At 40.6% G+C, this 5,761-nt stretch overlaps 1 non-coding gene across 1 annotated transcript; it reads right to left on the bottom strand.

Moving 5' to 3' along the window:
• Positions 1 to 318: 318 nt before the first annotated feature.
• Positions 319 to 425, bottom strand: LOC121225314 (small nucleolar RNA R71). Its single transcript, XR_005923180.1, has one exon. It is a non-coding gene; the product is annotated as a small nucleolar RNA R71 (small nucleolar RNA).
• Between the last annotated feature and the right edge of the window lie 5,336 nt (positions 426 to 5,761).

Here is a 5,761-nt window from a genome sequence, read left to right as displayed (position 1 = left end):
TGACAAGATGATTTGCTAACCCCGTACAAAAGATTTTACTTTTAGAAATAAACTTTTAATGACAACTCGATTTTTGAACGACGCTTTGATACAACACACCAGATTCGACCATAGTGTCTAGGCCGGGTTTAGGGTGTTACAGATTCATTCAGGCAGTAAGGTGTTCTTGAAGATGCCTTGAGACTCAAGCTATTTCCTTACTCATTGCAAGATCGTACTAGAGCATGGTTGAATGCTTTGCCGTCAGGAACTATGGCATCTTGGAATGAACTTTTTCAAAGGTTTTTGTTGCGATACAACCCTCCAAACATGAATGCCAAATTGAGGAACGCTATTACATCTTTTCGATAATCTGAAGATGAGACATTGTATAAAGCTTGAGAGTGATTCAAGGAATTGATTAGAAAATGCCCGATGCATGGTTTAACATTGGACACAAATGAAAATGTTTTATAATGGATTGAATGCACTTACACGAATGGTAGTTGATGCATCTACCAATGGGACTTTGCTAGATAAATCATAAAATGAGGCATATGAGATTTTGAAAAGGATAGCTAACAATGATTATCAATATTTGACTATAATAGTGGGTACTGAAAGATGAGTTATTGGAGCTTGATTCGACCACTACATTAATAGCTTAGGTATCATCCCTAACTAATATGATTAAAACATCGAAAGTGTAACAGCCCAAAATTGACCCTAGTCGGGAAGTGGTTTCGGGACCGCTAAACCGAGTCACCGAAAGGTTTGAATGTGATGTTTATTGTCTAGAATATGTAATCAGGAATGTGTGAAAATTTCAAGCTTCGATTTAGTCGATTGCATGTGAATTTAGTCAATAGGACTTATATGAGAAAATTTTAAAATGTGATAGGTCAATGCATGAGGACCTATTAGTGCATGTGGAAGAAAAAGGGGACTTGCATGTCAAATTCCCCCTCCCTAATATGTAGTGGCCGGCCATGCTATGGGTGGAAACATGTTGGGAACATGTTGGCCTAGTGAGGTATGTAGGATAAAATATAATAAGAAGTATGGGGAATAAAGAAATGGAAAAAGGAAAGGATGTGTGTAATTGTTTCTTCCCCTCCCCATTGCCGTGAAAGTAAGAAAGAAAGCAAATGAAAAAAAAAGGCTTCATCCTTGTCTTCTTGGCCGAATTGAAGGAAGGAATAGGGGCAAAGAACTTTCGGCCATTTGAATGCTTAATAAGGTTAGTATATCGTGTTAAAGTTGTGAAATTTTAGCTTGTTTTAGGTTAATTATCATGGTTCTTACTTAGACCATGCAAAATTTTTAACTTTGATGGATGGATGGAGCATTCGGCTATGGCTATTAAAGAAGGAAATTTGATTACTTCCTTAAAGTTTTGATGAAGAATGTGTTGAGGAAAGAAATTGATCTTGCTAAAAATATAAATTCTAAATGCTCATATATGTAATACCCAAATAAAAATGCTTGATGTCTTGAACAAATATTGTTTCGATGGGTGGAATGAGTAATGTCATGTATAGGTTTCGGCTATGGATTTCATGTTTAATATTTTTATGTTGGTGTTCAAATTGAAAATGGATGTTAGTTGTGCTATAACACTTGCTTAATGATGAAAGGATCATGAGCTTAGGGCTTGAGAGGCATTCGGCTTTGGAGTAAAAATAATAGAAATGGTGTTTAGTCAATGCAAGTGTCCATACTTGTAGAATGTATTGAGTGTTGCAATCGGCCTTAACATAGACATGTGTGTGTTCGGCCACATAAATGAGCACCTAAGTTGATGTGTATGTTCGGCCAAAGGTAAGCATGTTGATGGCTTTATCTTGACTTAGAAGGTTCGGCTAAAGGGAAAATTAGCCAATATGTCGAATTCGATTCGTGAATTCGTACATATGTGACTCTAATGTCTAATGTGTATATGGACTAAGTACCTTGAGGTTCTCTTTTGATGTTCGAGTGAATTGTATTGAATCATTTGATGTGATTGAAAATGCATATGACCATTGTGTATTTGAGCTAAAAGGTGGCCATATGACCCATCAAACTCCTTGTCATATTCGGCCATAAGCTAGCAAAATGAGACTTTAATGAGTCAAATTTGTTTGATTTAGCTCAAGGAGTTAAAGGAGGTGAATCGAGCAAAGGCAAAGAAAAGGTCATCGAGTAGCCGAGTTGGAACCGTCTTACCCAACACAAGGTAAGTCATTAAGCATGTAGTTGGTATTATTTCAAATGGTCATAATGTTTATGTATTGATGCTGAATGGAATGAATAAATATACATATATATATATGCATGTACGTATGTGATGATGAAATTGTTGAATGAAAAGAAAAGAGGTAAGATGTACTGAGTTGTTGATCTCGGCACTAAACGTGCGGATATAACCATTTATGACCATGAGATTGGCGCTAAGTGCGCGGGATTAAATTGTACAGCACTAAGTGTGCGATTTGACTATGTTGCACTAAGTGTGCGAAATGAATATGATGCACTAAGTGTGCGAATTGACCATGCGGCACTAAGTGTGCGAGTTTGACTATGTAGCACTAAGTGTGCGATTTGATTACGTAGCACTAAGTGTGCGAGTTGATTATATAGCACTGAGTGTGCGGACTCAATATGCATTCGTGAATCATTATGGACACTATGTGTGCGACACTATTGAGTCGATCGTGGACAGCGGATCGGGTAAGTGTCTTGAGTACATGGCTAATAGGTGCTATGCTTATACTTGGTGTTGAGCTCGGTAAGTTTGAACCTATGTGACAAATATACTTGAAGTCACGTACATAAAATTTATCGTAGGATGGGTGAAAGGCCGTTTAGTCGTTTGATTGTAACGAAAATAAATTGATTTATGAAAATGCTTCAATGTCCTATTGATGAGTATATGGAACGTGAATGCATGAATTGATATGAAATTGAATCGATAGGTTGGAGGAACTATGGTATGGTTCGGAATGGATGGAGTAATTAGCCTCGTTCCATTTTGTTTTCTCTTGTGATAATGTTATTGATGGATGGTAGTGCATAGCTTATGACTTACTGAGTTATAAACTCACTCGGTGTTTCCTTGTCACCCATTATAGGCTGCTTGGACTCATCTATTTTTGCGGGGTCAGGCCGTCATCGAAGTCATCACACCGGATAGCAAGTTTTGGTACTTTCTTCTTAGTTGGCTTAGAAGAACATTTTGGCATGTATAAGCTATTACGTTGTGTTTGAACTTTGGCATGTAAACTTTAAGCCATGCGAAGATGGCACGAATGTTCGATTGAGTTGGATCAAGGGTAGGCATGAAATGGACCTAGTTACTTTCGTAACAGATGCTGGCAGCAGCAGTGTCATGAGATTGAAAAATCACTAAAAATAGTAGGAGTGGAATTAATTGATGAATAAATTATGTAATCGAAGCTCGATGAGTCTGTTTTCATGAGGAAGTAACGAAAAGATCATATGGGCAGTATATTAAGAGATAATCAGATTTTTGTGGGACAGGGCCAGAACGGTTTCTGGATTCCCTGCTCCGACTTTGGAAATTCAATATAAATTAACCAGAGATAATTAGGGGTCGTACCATATATGTACAGATTCCTCTCTGAGTCTAGTTTCCATAGAAACAAACGGCATCAGTATTGAAGCTCTGTGTAGAGAGATATCCAAGTCGTAATGGGAAAAGGTCAGTGTAGTCGACCCCTGTAACATGGGAGACTTTGACTAATAAACTGTACTAATTGGCCCGACCAAAAATTCTAGAAAAAAATACATAGGTGGGGACATGAGTCTATTTTCAGGGAAAAATCACAAAACTGATTTTCGAGTTGTGGAACTCAAGATATGATTTTTGAAGCGACTAGTACTCAGACTGGGCAGTGTCTGGAAAAATTTTTCAAAGTTTGTTAACATCTAGTGTCCGACTCCGGTGTCGGTCTCGGGTTCGGGGTGTTACATTTTATTGGTATCAGAGCCAGGTTTAGTCGGTTCTAGGACTACCATAGCGCGTATGAGTCTAGCTATACATGCCGAATGTTAATGTTTAAATGTGTGATGACTTCCGACGGTTGAAATGTTTTTGTTTTGATTAGTAAATGGATCCCGGTGTAGAAAGAACCCTAGCGGATGACGTTGAGAGCGTAGCGGCTGCTCCTGCACAAGGGACGCCGCCTGTTGAACCTCAGTCATCTGCGAATAATCAAGGTGAGGGGGCTAAACAAGCCTTCTTTACCATGATGAATGAGTGGGTCGCGCAATATGCCTGAACCAACCCGGCTGTCCAACAATTCCCAAATTTGAATAATCCACCCCCGGAGCCAGTAATGCCATCAGTTACTGATCCTGTGAGGCTGAGTAAGCCACCTGTAGACTTGATTAGGAAGCGCGGGGCTGAGGAGTTCAGGGCCATAGTTACTGATGATGCTGAAAGGGCCGAGTTCTGGCTTGATAACGCCATTCGGGTGTTTGATGAACTGTCATGCACACCCGATGAATGTCTAAAGTGTGCTATATCCTTGTTGCGGGACTCAGCCTACTATTGGTGGAGGACCTTGATTTCCATAGTCCCGAACGAGCGAGTAACTTGGGACTTCTTTCAAACGAAATTCCGAAAGAAATTTATTAGCCAACGGTTCATTGATCAGAAGCGTAAGGAGTTCTTGGAACTCAAGCAAGGCCGTATGACTGTATCTGAATACGAACATGAATTCGTAAGACTCAGTAGGTATGCCCGGGAGTGTGTAGCTGATGAGGTTGCTATGTGCAAAAGATTCGAGGAAGGATTGAATGAAGATTTAAAGCTACTAATGGGTATTTTGGAAATAAAAGAATTCGTAACACTAGTCGAACGAGCCTGCAAGGCGGAAGAACTTGGAAAGGAGAAGAGGAAGGCTGAATTTGAAGCTAGAGATTATCGTAAAAGATCGACGGGTAAAGCTCCGTTCTCAGCTGTAAAGAAGTTCAGGGAGGACATTAATAAGTCGAGGGCGACTGCGGGAATTTCCATCAGGGCAAGACCATCGATGGGCTCCCGAGCTACTTCGGTAGCTAGTGTGGGCAATAATCGTCACGAGAAACCTGAATGTCCCCAATGTGGAAGACGACACCTAGGTGAATGTTGGGGCAAGTCTACTAGCAGGGCCTGTTACGGATGCGGTTCGAAGGACCACTTCATTAGAGATTGCACGGAGCTGGATGAGAAGAATAAGATTCAAGGTGCAAGACCTAGTGGAGTGACATCTAGAGGTAGACCACCGAGAATTTTAGGAGGCAGGGGTGGTAGTCAGAGGGGGGCCTCTGATACGGCCGATCGAGCCGAGAACGGTACTCCTGCTAGAGCATATGCCATTCGCGCACGAGAGGAGGCATCCTCCCCCGACGTCATCACTGGTACCTTCACTCTCTTTGATACTAATGTGATTGCATTGATTGACCCTGGTTCTACTCATTCATATGTATGCGAAACCTTAGCAACCAGTAAGACTCTACCTGTTGAGTCTACTGAGCTCGTAATTCGAGTATCAAACCCTTTGGGTCAATGCGTACTTGTTGATAAAGTGTGTAAGAGATGCCCTCTAATAATCCGAGAATTCTGTTTTCCGGCCGATTTGATGCTTTTGCCGTTCGACGAGTTTGATGTTATTCTTGGTTTGGATTGGTTGACCGCGCATGATGCGGTTGTGAATTGCAAAAGCAAGACCATTGATTTGAGGTGCGCAAATAACGAGATAATTTGAATTGAGTCTACGGACTTAAGGGGATTGCC

The sequence above is a fragment of the Gossypium hirsutum genome, chromosome A03, assembly GCF_007990345.1.
Source record: "Gossypium hirsutum isolate 1008001.06 chromosome A03, Gossypium_hirsutum_v2.1, whole genome shotgun sequence".
NCBI lineage: Eukaryota > Viridiplantae > Streptophyta > Magnoliopsida > Malvales > Malvaceae > Gossypium > Gossypium hirsutum.
The sequence above is the reverse complement of the archived record's forward strand: the minus strand, read 5'-3'. Positions and strand labels throughout refer to the sequence as shown.